This window comes from Tupaia chinensis, unplaced genomic scaffold (assembly GCF_000334495.1).
Source record: "Tupaia chinensis unplaced genomic scaffold, TupChi_1.0 Scaffold000007_1, whole genome shotgun sequence".
Taxonomy (NCBI): Eukaryota; Metazoa; Chordata; class Mammalia; order Scandentia; family Tupaiidae; genus Tupaia; species Tupaia belangeri.
In genome coordinates this window covers 881294-899015 of record NW_006159436.1, presented here as the reverse complement: position 1 = coordinate 899015, position 17722 = coordinate 881294, and positions in this window count along the sequence as shown.

Below are 17722 nucleotides of genomic sequence, written 5' to 3'. Positions count from 1 at the left end.
AGGGATCTTGTTTATGTTCAGATGTGAACAACAAGGGAGGGATGGAGCTTAAATTCAAGCAGGAAAAAACCATGGGTAGAGCAAAGGCTGGATGGTGGTACAACAGGAAAATACAACACCCTGCATGGCTGTCCCACATGAAAAGGTTCCTGGTTCATGTCCAGAGACCTCCTGAGTGTACTAGGCACATATGTGTCGGTGATCTTAGGGCTAGCTGAGGGCAGGGGCAGAGAAAAGCATCAAGACCCAGTTGAGGATGCTGTCTGTCTGTCTCTGTCTCTCTTGGTCATGGAAGAAATAAATACACTTAAGAAAGCATTGATTGAGCAGAAATAATTTTTTTTATGGTGGTCCATTTGGAAAATGGACACATCCAGTAAAGAAAGAAACCTTTATCTTTGGAGATCCTGCCTTTTCTGAATGGTAGACTGTAAAAAAACAAAGATAGGTTTATAATTGTTTAATGGAAATGTGTACTGAGGCTCTGAATTTTGGTTATTGATTGGCAAGAGTAAAAACACAGCACTTTCCACCCACACAGAAAACAACACCAAAGTTGGCATCTTTTAAATGAAAATATTTCCTTGGCTTTCTCTTAGCTACATATTTTTAGCAAAAATTAAATATACACTGCAAATCATGCCTTCATTTCTTGGGTAGGGAATAGGCTCATTTCAATCTAACTTTAAAGGAGCAACCAGAAGACTTTTCTTCCCTAGACCACTTTGAAATACTCCTACACTATTTTATCCTTTTCCCTCTCTGAGTTATTTTTTCCCTCTCAGAACGTAGAGTATGTGAGAAATCTGTACTAGTCTATTTTTGCTGAGGAATGAATTTTGAGCTCGTTTTGAGCTCATAGACTGTCAGCTACTCAATCGTTGTGCCCTCTCTAGGCCTTTATGTGAGAGTCAGCACAAGGCCTTTCTTTCTCCTATAATCACGGTGATAAGATGATAGAGGGGTAATAACCTAGCCGTCATGTAAGACCACATGATGCTTTTTCATCGTACAAATGATTTATCCTAATTATATCTCTATAATAGTAGTCTTTTATTTCCTCTTAATTTTATGTGATGGATATGATATTGCAAATCAAATCATGAAAATAAAATAAAAGTTTTTGTCATAGAGCATGTGTGCTTGCCAGAGAGACAGAGAGAGGGAAAGTGAGAAATCACGCCCCAGGGGGAAATGGCCATACCGCAATCCCTTGTCCTCTATTCTCCTTGGTTTCTGGGTACACATGCACACATGCACATGCCTGGCATGGATTTAAGCTGCTAGGTCTAGGACTCAAACCGTGGTTAGTCATGTGGGAGTTCAGTGCCTTAGCCACTATGCCACCTGCTAGCCCCATAAAATTCATTTTCATCGAGCCTTACTGTGTGCCCGACATCAGGCTATACACATATCTAAAACTCACAACAACTTCATGAGATGGGTACTAATTGTCTCCATTTCTCTAAGGAGGGAAACTGATGTAGAGGTCATTTTAATCTATATAGGAGTGGAGCAGAGATTTCAAATGAAGCATCTAACTACAGAGCAATTTGTGGTCATAGCAACATTTATAACGCCCACTAAATAACGGTGAAGTTTTAGTTTCTTGTTTTACTCTTTCTTCTTGGGATGCAGGACAAATAAACAGAAAAACTCTAAAAGGGGAACACGATGAGTACATGGCTTTCTCTGTCATTCACTATAGACACCAGTAAAAGGCGAGTTATGAATATACTCCTAAGAATAAGCTATAAAATATTAGCGTGAAAGTTTGGGAGGTCCTTTAAGCCTCCTGTCCTTAAACCTACTAGAATTTCTCTGATGTAGCAAACTTTATGAGACATCAGACATAGCGCTTGATACCTGTTTTCGTCCATTCCGTTGCTAATAACAGAAAAAGACCTGAGAGTGGGTGATTTATAAAAATAGAGATTTGGGGACCAGCAGTTAGTGTAATGGCTATGTCGCTGAACTCCCATGTAGTCGACCGCGGTCCGAGTCCTAGACCTGGTGGCTTAAACTCACGCTGGGCACGCGTGTGTGCATGCCCAAGATCCCGAGAGAATGGAGAAGAAGGGATTGTGGCATGGCCATCCCCCCGGGGGGTGATTTCTTGCTTTCTATTTCTCTGTCTCTGTCTTTCTGGCGAGTGCACATGCCCTATAGCGAAAATCTAAAAAAAAAAAAAAAAAAAAAAAAAAAATTTAAAAAAAAAAAAAAAACAGAGGTTTGGGGGCTGGCAGGTGGCATGGTGGTTAAGGGTGCTGGACTTCTACATGGCCACAGTTCAAGTCCTGGACCTGGCTGCTTGCGCTCTCTCTCCCTTTCTCTCCCTTTCTTGCTCTGTCCCTCTCTGGTCAAATAAATTAAATAAAGTTAAAATAAAATAATTCTTAAAAAATAAAAATAAAGGTTTGAGCCAGTCAGGTGGGGTGGTGGTTAAGGTAGCTGGATCCCACATGGCACAATTTGTGTTCCAGATCAGCTGGCTTGAAAACCATACCAGGTACGTGTGTGTGCATGCCCAAAACCCTGAGAGAAGAATGAAAGAAAATGGATTGTGATGTGGCCACTCCCCCTGGGGGAGGTGATGTCTCATTCTCTCTTTCCCCTTTCTCCCGCAAGTACATGTACCCTATAGCCAAAACTTAAAAGAAAAAAAAATTATTCAGTTCGTGATTTGAAGGTTCAATGCCCAGAGTTCCCCTCTGGTGGAGCTCTTTGGGCTGCGTTATGGAACACCAGAGGGTGAGTGAGCAAAGTCTGTGCTTTGTGTGAGTCTCTGTTTCATTTCTCTCATAAATCCTCCAGGAATTTGGCCAGCCTATGACCCAGTGGTTAAGAGAGCTAGATTCCACATGGCTGACTGCAAGGTTCAAGTCCTGAACCTGGAAGCCTGAAAACTATCCCTGTCACGTGTGTATGCCTGCCCAACATCTCAAAGAGATGGAAAAATGGAGAAAAGTTTATGGCTTGACCACACTCCACTGGGGAGATACTTTCTCCCTCTGTCTCTCTGGAGAACATGTATGCTGTCTGGCAAATAAACATAAATGAATAAACTCACTAGGACTCAATGAGGGGAAGCTCTGCCCTAATGACTTTAATCTTAATCTCTTCCCTACTTTCCACACCATAATGGGATCAAGTTTTCAACCTCTTAATCCCTTTATAGTAGTTCAGTGTGTGAATTTTTTTAAGTTGAGTTATTTTTTTCACCAGAAATAGACAGACAGTGAGACAAGCACCTCCAATGGGGTCTTCATGCTACGATGCACCTCCAGTCGTAGCTGGCTGGAATTATGGGCATGCACTCACACATCCCATACTCAAGAAGTTTGGGGGACACAAATCCAGGACCTTTCCCCCGTGCGCTCAGATGCGTTGTTTCTGCGCCACTGCCGACCCTCAACACGTGGATTTGGGGGGATGTATTCAAATTATAGCAACACCCAGTACAACTCGCCCTTTTCATGAAAGTGACTAAGGTCTAAAGAGAGACCACCCAAAAGGTGGAGTTTAGGCAAAAATGCATGACTTTGAAACCAAGTCTACGGCTCTGGTTAAACAAAGAGACAATAAATAAATAAATAAATGGACCACGTGTTCATCCTCTCGGCAGCATTAGAGCAGGTTTGGGCAGTGTCTGAGCAGCCTGAAATCTCTGTTAACTGGGAACTTCGGAAAAGATGTTCACAATCTCTCAAGATGTCAGGATGCCTTCTGGATCATTAAGGAAAAGATAAAATTACGGTCAGTGCAGGTTTTGTGTTTTTCGAGGGGTTTTTTTTTTTTTTTTTTTTGAGAGCTTTTTGCTATAGGGTGCATGTGCTCACCAGAAAGACAGAGAAAGACAGAGAGACAGAAAGCGAGAAATCACCCCCCAGGGGGGATGGCCACGCCACAATCCCTTCTCCTCCATTCTCCTCTCGGGATCTTGGGTACACATGCACATGCTCCCAGCGTGAGTTCAGCCACCAGGTCCGAGACTCAAACCACAGTTGACTACATGGGAGTCCAGTGATACAGCCATTAGGCCATCTGTTGGTCCCAGACAGTGCAGTTTTTAAATCGAATTTTTAATTGACAAGTAGTAATTGTATATGATGGTCAGTGCAGTTTTGCTGTTATGCCATCCATTTTGTTCTGACTCTACATAGGTCTTTTTCTCTTGCTTCTCCTAAACTCAGCATCTGTTTATTAATCAGAGTTGCCAGGCTACTCAGCAGCCATAACAAGTCAATGGAGGTGGGTCTCATTGTCCCTCCAGAAACTTCACACATGCCCTGCAACAAATTATTTTTAAAATAGTATTTGCTATGCCTGGCAGACCTTGATGCTGTATTGTATCTATTTCCTTCCTGCTGTTATTTGCCACCGTTTTCTTCCAGTTAAACTGAGAACCCCTACCCCATTGGCAGGGCAGCCCTAAACTTTGGTGGATGTCTAGCTCATATGGCTTGACTTAATGCCAGGCTAACTAAGGGACAATTTATTCTTGACTTTTCAAAGAAAGGGGCAGTATTTTCCTAGAACCACTATTCCTCTCATTTTATAGCCAGAAAAGTAGGCCTTCCTAAGGTAGTTCTTGTCATTGTCATGGTGAGGTGGGAGTAGGAGGGTCATTCAACATGCTCATGCAATACCATGACGGTATAATGAGTTCAAAGGTTAGGCAGTCATTTTTCCAGAAGCCATCTTGGCTCTGACTGATTCAGACCCATTCTCTCAGCCACCTCCTGTTGTGTTAAATATTATTGTTTCCTTGTAAGAGTAGACTGTCCTTCACCTGTCCCCTCTCATCTCACAGCCACAGCTCTGTGTCACTCAAGACAACTTTTCAGAGAGTTCAAAGTAGGTCTTGCTTGCCTACTGGATGAAAATAAGCATTTTGTTTGAGAAAACACAAAATAAGGAAAGATAAGACCTCAGCAATTTTAACTGTTAATAAAACATGACAATGCAAGAGGAGATGTTCAAAAAGAAACTTGATGTCTACCAATGTAATCGTGTGTCACTGATATCAAAGCATAAATGTAACAGCTGCAGAATTGCCTATTAAAATTAAGAAGGCCCAACTGAAGTAGCAGACGCTCGTTCTTAGCAGGCTGAGGCCACATGGCTGGGTAGGATTCCAGCCCACCCTTAAAAAACATCACATTGGTGCATGCCTGTAATCTTAGCTATATGAGAGGCTGGGGGAGGAAGATCAAGATATCATGAGACCCAGTCAAAAAATTAAAATAAAAAAATAAGTAAGGAGTGGATCATATCCCCATGCTGTATACACTGACTTAAATGCCTTACAACTGAGGTCCTTAATCTCCAGACCATGGACAAGTACCAGTCTGTGGTCTGTTAGGAACCTGACCACATAGCAGCAGGTGAGCACTGGAAAAGCCAGTGAAGCTTCATCTGCATTTACAGCCACTCCCCATTGCTTGCATTATCACCTGATCTCCACCTTCTGTCAGATCAACAGCAACATTAGATTCTTGTAGGAGCATAAACCCTACGTGAACTGCACACACAAGGGATCTAGGTTGTGCATTCCTAATGAGAATCTAATACCCTATGATCTGAGGTGGAGCTGAGGCAATGATGCTAGCACTGAGGACAGCTGCAAATACTATATTATAATAAGTTGTATACTCATTTCATTATATATTACAACATAATAATAATAGAAATAAAGTGCACAATAAATGTAATGTGCTTGAACCATCCTAAACCACTTCTTACATGCACCCCACCCTTTGCCCATGTAACAAATGTCTTCCACAAAAACCAGCCCCTGGTGCCAGATTGGGGACCACTGCCTTACAAGGAGGGGAGGAGGATGGACATCACATACACAAACCTAAGGGCCTGATTAGAAATTTCCATTGCTATCAGGTCACAAGTGAGTCTTTGAAGTCACATCCTATTATCTTAACAGGTGAAACATAACCTTTTAGTTCTAATTAACAAATGCTTTCTTTGAGGGTTTGCATGTTTATAACCATGGAGTAATGTCCTTGCAAAGTGGCATCTTGCTGTCTATTTTCAGGAACTTAATTAATGGCATTGCTCCAGGATAAACACATCCTGTTTTAAGTAAGATGCTGAAAACCTGTTTGAAAAAAATGAATCTTGCTCTGTTAATGACTTTGAGGGTGGTGAGGGTTTGACTGTTGTATACTTATCCCCAAACTTGTCGAGATGTACACGTTTAATATGGACAGCTTTTAATATGTTAATTGTGTCTCAATAAAGTTGTGTGTGTGTGGTTTTTTTTTTTTTAGGCTTTTGCCATGAGGCATGTGTGCTCATCAGAGACAGAGAGAGACTGTGAAAGAGAAAGTGAGACATCACCTCCCAAGGGTGATGGCCCCACCTCCAGCCCCTTTCCTCCACTCTTCTCCTGGGGTTCTGAGCATGCACATACACACGTCTGGCATAATTTTCATGTCCGCAGGTCTGGAACTTGAATGTAGTTGACCACATGCGATTCCAGTGTCTTAATAACTATGCCACCTGCTAGCCCCCTAAATAAAGTAATTTTTTTTTTGAGAGCTATTTTTTGCTATAGGGCATGTGTGCTCACCCAAAAGACAGAGAGAGACAGAGAGACAGAAAGTGAGAAATCACCCCCCAGGGAATATGACCATGTTGCAATCCCTTCTCCTCCATTCTCCTCTCAGGATCTTGGGCATGCACACACACGTGCCCGGCGTAAGTGTAGACCACTGAGTCCAGGACTCGAACCATGGTCAACTACATGGGGGTTCAGCAACATAGCCATTACTCCATCTGCTGGATCCCATAAAGTAATGTTTTAAAATCTTACATATCATTACCTATGATATTATCCTTCAACACAAATATAGGAACAATTATTTTAAACAAAATTAATGTAGAAACAAAGGATATTAATTCTGCAGTTTTTCTGACAATTCAATTTCTATACCTGGAAGATTTTAAGAGTCTAAGCTGTAAATTAAATATAAGCTGTTATGATAAAACAGTGTTATCACACCAGAGCAGTACTCTCCTTCAAGGATTTTAAGAGCACTTTCAAGATCACTGAAGAAAATTCTGCAAACCTTTCTGTCTTTTCTAAGTTGTATTGAAAGTCACTCATTTTAAGTGTACAATGCAATGATGTTTTGTACATTTTGCAATTCTTTTTAAAAGTATCATCCCTGGTAAACAGCACGTATTTCATTTTCCCCAATCGTGAGTCATTTCTATACAGGTATTTTGGTTACTCCTGTTTCTAGGTTACCCATTTGTACAGAACTCACAGTTCTTGCTAGCTGGAAGATTGAAATGCCTGGGTTTCCCTGATGGCAGATTTTAACAATATTTGGTTGCCTCTGCATTGTAATTAGAATACTAAGAAATCTGCCTGCCTAATCCTATTTAACCTCATAAAACATGTTATGCTAAACATTTGCAATGCTTTTGCCTTGCTACCATCATATTTTTAAATGGTTTATTTTACTGTCAAAAATGCAGTGCATTTAGTCATTATTAACTAAATTTTTCCTACTTGTGGGCAGGCATGCAGCCTGTCTATCATTGGGAAAGATTGCTGTAAATTAAAGATGCATCAAAGGGTGGTAGGGCTGGCCCATGGCCTAGTAGTGAAGTGCCATAAGGCTGACTTTGTGGCCCAAATTCCGGCTCTGGAGGCACCAGGTACCTGTATGTGGATGCCAGAAATCCTGATGGGATGGAGAAATGGAAGAGAAGGGATTATGGCATAACCATGTGCCATTGGGGGTAGTGGGGGGTGGTGCTTTCTCCCTTTCCCTCTCTCTCTGTCTTTCTGGCAAGCTCACATGTTCTCTGGCCTTAATTAATTAAATAAAGAATAAATAAAGATGTCAAAAAGTTTGCACTTTCACCTATGCATTGATGTTCTTAAACAACCTACGCTGAGTTTTAGAAACAACTGATCTAATTTAGAACTAATGTTCTCCACTCTGAAAATAGACAAAGATGTTATGCCTCCAATTGTCATATCTTCTTTTTATAATTTTCATAATGATTTATTTATTTAATTCCATTTGTTATTATTTTTAATAGCAAGTGGAATTAAATTAATTTAATTTATTAATTTATTTAATACATTTAAATAAGTTTAAATGTATTAAATAAATAAATACATTTTTAAAAATGTATTTACCAGAGAGAGAAAGGGAGAGGGAGAAACCAAGCCACCAGGTCTGGGACTTGAACCACAGTCGGCCATGTGGAACTCCCATGTCCCCAACCACCACACCACCTGCTAGCATATCTTTAATCAAAAGCTAAAGAAGGCAAGAAGTTCAGAGGGTAAAAAGGAAGGGAAAGGCAAGGAAGGAAGAAAGGTCAGAGGGAGGAGTGATGGGTGAATGTCTAGGGAGGAAACAATTATTTGATAGTTTTACTTAAAAACCTCCCATGTGTAGGAGGCAAACAGTGGGAGACTTACCCGTAATAAAAGTCACATTCCTGAAGAAATGAACAATTTGTTTTGAAAGGTGAGATAATCACATATGGAATAATAAAGGTTATTTAAAGAAATACATATTTAAGAGCAAATTATCTAGAAAGAATTAAAGGGTCAAAGCAGTTTAGAAAAAAGGGATCAGTGTAGATCACAAAAGCTAGGGAAAGTTTCATGGAGGAAATAAGATGGAGCAGGACCTAATGGATCGTTCACATTGTTAAGAGAAAAATTCCCAAATTTGGTAATACTACAGTATATAATTTCAATAGTGTGACATAACCTATATTTTAATCTGCCTAAATTGCTTTAGAAATGGCACATATATAAAATGTATCATATGATTATACAAGAATAATGGAGCTGAAAGACATAAAAATAGTTTGCAATTATCTAGTGTTCTAGTTGTTCTCATGTTCCCGAACAAAAATGAAGCCCAGTGAGTTAGGCAAACCAAATTCCTGCTTTGGAGAACTGCCCTACATGGTATCCTATGATAGGTCTGAAAAGTTGTGCTGAAAAGAAATTGTTTGACTGTGTTTACTCTAGAATTCCCTAAGCTTATCTGACTGTGGAACATATTCTTTCTTCACAGGACACTCCTGTTAACATGTCAAGAAACTGAACATCATGGAATGCATTTTAGGAATTAGGGGTCCAAAATAATAATAATAATAATAATAATAATACATTTTAATTGCAGAAAGAAGGGAGAAACGGCAGTAGGTGAGGAAAGCCCAAGTAGGAGACTGCTCCAGGCTTCTTGCCGCCTCCCAACTCGTCCCAGGTACATCCGTCTGCCGCCATTTTCCTGGGAAAGGGAGCAACACCTAAAGGTGACAATATACACACTGATACTGGAAGAGCTCTCCTTCTCCCCTAACACTACAGAATCCACAACTGAAAAGCAAGCAGTACTAGAAACTGACTAGAAACCAGTGCAGAGGCACAGAAGTATGGGAAAACAAAGAAATACCTCTTCCTCAATGGAACAGAGGAACTCTTCTTCAACCAAGGGACAGCACAAAGGAATTTGCAGGAATGTCAGAAATAGAATTCAGAATATTCATGATGACAGAGATGAGGAAGTCTTTCCAAGATTTAAAGAAGAAGATAGACACCATAAAAAAATCAATCAGAACTCCTAGAGATGAAGACAGTAATACAGGAAATCAAGACCTCCCTTGGAAGTACTAATAATGGACCGGGCCACGCAGAAGGCAGACTCTCTGAGCTGGAAGACAAAATCTTCGACTTACATAAAACCACCAAGAATAATTTAAAAATCATTTTAAAAATGAGAGCAACATACCAGAAATACTAGATATTATGAAATGCTCAAATATTCAAATAACAGGTATTTTAGAAGGTGAAGAATCACATTTTTAAAAATGTATTTACCAGAGAGAGAAAGGGAGAGGGAGAAACCAAGCCACCAGGTCTGGGACTTGAACCACAGTCGGCCATGTGGAACTCCCATGTCCCCAACCACCACACCACCTGCTAGCATATCTTTAATCAAAAGCTAAAGAAGGCAAGAAGTTCAGAGGGTAAAAAGGAAGGGAAAGGCAAGGAAGGAAGAAAGGTCAGAGGGAGGAGTGATGGGTGAATGTCTAGGAAGGAAACAATTATTTGATAGTTTTACTTAAAAACCTCCCATGTGTAGGAGGCAAACAGTGGGAGACTTACCCGTAATAAAAGTCACATTCCTGAAGAAATGAACAATTTGTTTTGAAAGGTGAGATAATCACATATGGAATAATAAAGGTTATTTAAAGAAATACATATTTAAGAGCAAATTATCTAGAAAGAATTAAAGGGTCAAAGCAGTTTAGAAAAAAGGGATCAGTGTAGATCACAAAAGCTAGGGAAAGTTTCATGGAGGAAATAAGATGGAGCAGGACCTAATGGATCGTTCACATTGTTAAGAGAAAAATTCCCAAATTTGGTAATACTACAGTATATAATTTCAATAGTGTGACATAACCTATATTTTAATCTGCCTAAATTGCTTTAGAAATGGCACATATATAAAATGTATCATATGATTATACAAGAATAATGGAGCTGAAAGACATAAAAATAGTTTGCAATTATCTAGTGTTCTAGTTGTTCTCATGTTCCCGAACAAAAATGAAGCCCAGTGAGTTAGGCAAACCAAATTCCTGCTTTGGAGAACTGCCCTACATGGTATCCTATGATAGGTCTGAAAAGTTGTGCTGAAAAGAAATTGTTTGTGTTTACTCTAGAATTCCCTAAGCTTATCTGACTGTGGAACATATTCTTTCTTCACAGGACACTCCTGTTAACATGTCAAGAAACTGAACATCATGGAATGCATTTTAGGAATTAGGGGTCCAAAATAATAATAATAATAATAATAATAATAATAATAATAATAATAATAATACATTTTAATTGCAGAAAGAAGGGAGAAACGGCAGTAGGTGAGGAAAGCCCAAGTAGGAGACTGCTCCAGGCTTCTTGCCGCCTCCCAACTCGTCCCAGGTACATCCGTCTGCCGCCATTTTCCTGGGAAAGGGAGCAACACCTAAAGGTGACAATATACACACTGATACTGGAAGAGCTCTCCTTCTCCCCTAACACTACAGAATCCACAACTGAAAAGCAAGCAGTACTAGAAACTGACTAGAAACCAGTGCAGAGGCACAGAAGTATGGGAAAACAAAGAAATACCTCTTCCTCAATGGAACAGAGGAACTCTTCTTCAACCAAGGGACAGCACAAAGGAATTTGCAGGAATGTCAGAAATAGAATTCAGAATATTCATGATGACAGAGATGAGGAAGTCTTTCCAAGATTTAAAGAAGAAGATAGACACCATAAAAAAATCAATCAGAACTCCTAGAGATGAAGACAGTAATACAGGAAATCAAGACCTCCCTTGGAAGTACTAATAATGGACCGGGCCACGCAGAAGGCAGACTCTCTGAGCTGGAAGACAAAATCTTCGACTTACATAAAACCACCAAGAATAATTTAAAAATCATTTTAAAAATGAGAGCAACATACCAGAAATACTAGATATTATGAAATGCTCAAATATTCAAATAACAGGTATTTTAGAAGGTGAAGAATCAGACAAGGATATAGAAGGTCTATTCCATGAAATATTTGCGGAAAACTTCCCAAACCTAGAGAAGTGATCAAACATCCAAACCCAAGAAATACAAAGGACCCCAAATAGAATCAACCCAAGAAGATCCTCTCCAAGGCACATCACTGATTTTTTTCTATGCTTTGTTTTTCTTTCTTTTTATGAAATATTTATTTAATTTTATTTATTCATTCATTTATTTTAATTTGACCAGAAAGAGAAAGAGGGAAAGTGAGAAATCCACCAGGTCTGGGACTTGAACCATGGTTGGCCATGTGGGACTATCCAGCACCTTAAACATCAAGCCACTTGCTGGTCCCTATGCTTTGTTTTTCAGATTTAAGGATTTTTTATTTCTTTTGAGCTGTTGATAACTGTTCTTTCTTTCTTTCTTTTTTTTTAAACAGAATTAAAACATAAACTTTTCTCCCTTCCTGACCTCTCTGGAATTGGAAAGTATTTGTGAATATTCTTATTTTGTGGCAGTATGGTTATTTGGATAAGTTCAATAAGACCTGTTGCTTTGCATCAGAAATTGGAAATATTGTTAATAAACAGTGCTTTGACTGGAATGTCATAGCTAAAGATAAGACCAGAAAGATAAGGAACGAATGTTGGTCTCAAGAAAGTCAACAGAAGCTCTTGGAAAGACTGCCTGCTACCATAAACAGTTCTGCCTGGCTGGTAAGGAAAGAATGTCACTTCCTGACAGGCCCCAAAACTTCTGAGTACAGGTACTTAAAGGTACAGTCAGATGGGATCAGCAGTTGGTGTAATGGCTATGTTGCTGGACTCCCATGTAGTCAACCACGGTTTGAGTTCCTCATCCGGTGGCTTAAACTCACGCCAGGAGCGTGTGCGTGTGTGCCCAAGATCCCAAGAGGAAAATGGAGGAGAGGGGATTGTGGTGTGGCCATCCCCCCTGGGGGGTGATTTCTCACTTTCTGTCTCTCTGTCTCTCTCTGTCTTTCTGGCGAGCACACACGCCCTATAGCAAAAACCTCTCCAAAAAAAAAGGTACAGTCAGATAGTGAGTTCCTGACTTGACTCAGTAGACTTGGGAGGCTTTTTAAAGAGTCTAATCTGAAGTTCCTTACAAAGGGTTGGAGCAAAGCCAACTAAATTAATTAGCATTCTTATGAGGCTTCGTGCAAATAACGGGCCAAATTGAGACTAAACTTAGTTGTTTACAAATAACTTAGTTTATGCTTCTCTTTGGTAAAAGGGGAAATGGAAAGAGAAAAGAATGTTTCAGCAGAAAATTACAGTGCACTTGTTACTGGATTTTAGCTCTGTCTGTATTTGTTTTCTGAGTTTTTAGTGTCTGCCTACTGTATGAACCTCTATCCTGGCTTTAAGTCTTAAGCAAATTTTTCTTAACATGTTTTGATTTTGATTCATTAACTCTAAAACTGCTTTTCTTCACATTAAAATGTGTGTGTGTGTGTGTGTGTGTGTGTATGTGTAATAGCAAACTAAAGACAGTGCAGGAGAAGGATGGACAACTGAAAGGAGGGTGGAAGTTAAGAGGGGGAAAAAAAACATTTAACGGACGCAAAATGGAACATTGTCTGCTGATGATAATGTGTATGATATCATCTTTGGACCAATAGGTAGTGTATTCAAGGTGGCAAAATTCATTTTGTATGCTGTAAAGATGTACAGTGAATAAATGTAAGATAAATAAAATTAAAAATAAAGAACTTAACAGACATTTCATCAAAGAAGATATATGAATGAGAGATAAGCACATGAAAAGAAGTTCCACATCTGATATCACCAGGGCAATGCAAAATCAAACAACAACAAGCCTATCAGAATGACCAAAATCCAGAACACCGACAATACCCAGTGCCGGTGAGGATGTGGAGAAATAGGAACTCTCATTCATTGCTATGGGAATGCCAAGTGATAGGACTACCTTGGAAGACAGTTTAGCAGTTTCTTCCAAGAAACTGCTCAGGGGGATGGCCACTCCTCAATTCCTTCTCCTCCATTCTCCACTCAGGATTTTGGGCACATATGCACACATGCCTGCATTTCAAGCTGCTGGGTCTGAGACTTGAACCATGGTCTACCAAGTGGGAATCCAGTATCTTAACCACCACACTGCCTGCTGGCCCCTAAACATACTCTTACCATGAGATCCTTGTTATTTACCAAAAGGAGTTGAAAATGTATCTCCAACCAAAAACCTGCACACAGATTTTATAGCAGCTGCATTCATATTTGCCAAAACGTGGAAGCAACTAAGACACCCTTCTTTAGGTGTCTAGATAAATAAACCGTGGGACATCTAGACAACAGAGTATTATTCAGTGCTTATAAGCTATCAAGCCATGAAGACATGGAGGAGAGGCCAGCAGGTCACACAGTGGTTAAAGACACTGGACTCACACATGGCCAAACATGGTTCATTCAAGTCCTGGACCTGGCAGTTTGCTTTCTCACTTTCTCTCTGTCTCTTGGTCTCTCTGTCTCTCTGGTGAGTACATGTGCTCTATAGCAAATTAAAATAATACATAAAATTTTAAAAATGGAGGCTTTTAATGTATATTACTAAGAGAGAGAAGCTGATAAAAGGCTAAATATGTTCTAATTCCAACTGTCTGACATTCCAGAAAAGGCGAAATTATGGAGACAATAAAAAGATCAGTGATTGCCAGGGCTTAGGGAAGAGGCAGAGAATGACTAGGTAGAGCTCAAAGGGTTTTTAGGACAGTGAAACTACACTGCACGACGATATAGTGGTGGCTACAAATTCTGGATTTGTCCAGATCCACAGAGTGAACACAGCAGGGATGAGCTCTATGTAAACTATGGACTCTTGGTTACAACATGTCAAGATAGGTTCATCATCTGCTCGATACTGCCCCTCTTTTAAAAAATAGTCTACCAGAGGGAACCAGCAGTTAGCGTAATGGTTATGTCGCTGGACTCCCACGGAGTCGACCGTGGTTCACGTCCCGGACCCGGTGGCTTAAAACTCACGCCGGGCGTGTGTGCGTGCGTGCCCAAGATCCCGAGAGGAGAATGGAGGAGAAGGGATTGCGGCGTGACCATCCCCCCTGGGGGTGATTTCTCGCTTTCTGTCTCTATGTCTCTCTCTATCTGTCTGGTGAGCGCACGCACCCTACAGTGAAAATCTCTCCAAAAAAAAAAAAAAAAAAAGTCTACTAGAAAAAAATAATCTATTTGGATGAGCATTATACACCAATGGGACTTGGTCCACATGCACATTTTGTTTGTCATTTTACCTATTGACATTTGCTATCTGGTACACAGGTTTATTTAAAAGAAAAGCAAAAATTCGTATTGAGAGCTCTCATGCCATTAGAACCCAAGTCACCTCAACTCCAGTCCCAAGTTTGTTCTACAAACTTCAACCTTAAAGAAGCTCCCTATCCACGTCTGACACTCAGAAAGATAGATGGACAGATTAGAAGAAATTCAGAACTGATATTGAAAGGGGAAAAAGTAGGAGCCTAAAATCTAACCTATGCCCATGTGGCCAAATATAAGTAAAACGTTTAAAAAAAAAAAGTGGTGAAAAAATGTTTTATGATTTTAAATGTGTACAGTTGTTCGAATACATGGGGATGATCCCAATAAGAATCTGCAACACGAGCCAATTCCATAGGGACATCTGGTCTACTTTTTATACATACGAGCATGTCATTTCTTCTTTGGAACTGGAGCATTTCCACTCCAGTTGTACTTTGAAATAATGGACATTACAAAGAATCATGATGGAGTACAGCATGTGGAAAAAATCCAATTCAGCTAAACCTACATGAGACCCACAGCTCTCACTTACCACCTCTTCTTGAATGAAGTTCCTGCATTTTATACTGTCTGTCACCTAACAATCTTATTCTGATTTTTTGTCCTTTAATCATTATTAATTGTGAGCCATTCTTTCATATCTCTTAAATAACTTTAATACATTTCTTTTTAGGGATTTTGCCATAAGGCATATGCGCTCACTGGAGAGAAACAGAGAGAGGGAAAGTAAGAAATCACCTCCCAGGGGGTATGGCCACACCTCAATTCCTTCTCCTCCATTCTTCTTTCAGGATTTTGGGCACACATTCACACATGCCTGCATTTCGAACCACCGGGTCTGAGACTTGAACCATGGTGGACCAAGCGGGAGTCCAGCACCTTAACCACCACTCTGCTTGCTGGCCCCTAAATATTTTTATTTTATAGTCTCTATCCGATTGTCCTGTGATCAGAAGCTCTTTGGAGGCAAGCTATCCCTATTACTTTTATAATCTACAGATAACCAATTATGCTACAGTGGTTTCTCAAGAGTTTTGCAGGTTGTTTTTTTTTTTAATTTTTAATTTACTATTAATAAAAGACATGTGCTCACTGGAAGGAGAAAGAAAGTTGAAAGGACGGTCATGCTGCATTCTCTTCTCTTCCATTTCTTTCTGGGATTTTGGGCATGTATGCACACACATCTGGCATGTTTTTCAAGTTGCTGGGTCTGGGACTTGAACTGCACAATCAACCCCATGGGGACCAGACACCTTAACCTCCATACCACCCATTGGCCCCATTTTGCAGGTTTTGATTATGAGCTCATCTTGATTGGGGCTTGGTTATCGTCTGACATAGGATGAAGGCGGGTCCTCCAGAGGTTACCAGTACTTGACTTAGATGATACTTGACCAAGGATGAAATATACATTTCCAACCTAATTTTATGTGAGGAGGAGGCCTGAGGGTATACATTCTCATGCATTTTGTGGAAGATCTATTTTGTCATCAATCTGTGTAAGTGGATAGAATTTAATTCCCCAATGTTTTTTTGTATGAAGTTTTTGTATTTCAGATATTCCTCCTAGAGAGTCAAGTATCTATTTTATTTGAAAAAAAATGTCAAAAATATTATCTCCTATTTCACTTGGGTATTTAAAACCCAGCCCAACCCTACCCCAGTGCTGTCAGGGTTAGTGATATTTTCCTTACTTTCTTCCAGATACAGATGCACATTTAAACAGTGCATGTTATATGTGTCAGGATTCTGAGCACCTCACAGAGGGAGGGGGTTGGGGTTTCCTGTTCCCCATTCTACCAGTTTCAAAACACCCTTTAGCTTCTCCTGTGCGGTTTTTGTCAGAGTCTGAGAAAACAGTTCAGCTTGGTTGGATTTTGTTATAAGCTTTGCTAGGCTACTCTATGAAATATACATAAAACTATTAGAAGTTCAAAGTTTTCCAATGACCTGGAAAAATTACTGTTTATTCTTTCCTGGGAACTTTTGTATTTAATAATGAACCACATTTGCAAGTAAATTGAGGATGTGCAGTCAGGTCTATGGCCAGGTGGTTAAGGGAGCTGGATCCTACATGGCCAATTGAACATTTTGAATCCCTGCCCTAGGGGCTTCAAAAACATGTGCATGTGTGCCCCAAGTCCTGATGGGATGGAGAAATGAAGGAGAAGGGATTCCAGCCTGACCATGAGTCATTGGTGGTGGTGGTGGTGGGGGGGGGCTTTGGCTTTCTCTCTCCCTCTCTCTTTCTCTCTCTCTCTCTCTCTCTCTCTCTGGTGAGTACACCTGCCCTCTAGCAATATTAAAATAAATAGATATACAGACAGAGGAAGAAATAGAGAAGGGGAGAGATTTTTAGTCAAATTTGAGATCCTCAAAAAATCCCTTCTCTGTGCAGCAATTTTGGCACCAACAGCCACATGTTGAGCGCTTTGTAACACCCGGTGGAGCAGCCCTGAGAAACGTGAAGGCTTCTTGCTGCCTTAAGGAAATTTTTTAAAGAAAAAGGAAAATTAAACTTTCAGAGCTAGGTCATGGAAATCTAGCCCACACCAATTGTTTCTCAAAAGCCCTTCCAAATTCTGAGAAGGCAAGCACAGTTACTACTGACTTTTTTTTTTTTTTTTAATTGTGCTATAAGGTACGTGCACTTGCTAAGGAGAGAGAGAGAAAGTGAGAAAGTACCCCTCCTGGGGGAGTGGGGGGAAGGCTATGCCACAATCCCTTATCCTCCATTCTTCTCCTGAGATTTTGGGCACATGTGCACACGCACCTCAGGTAATTTTTCAAGCCACTAGGTCTGTCTGTGCAGTCAGCCATGTGGAATCTAGCCACTATAA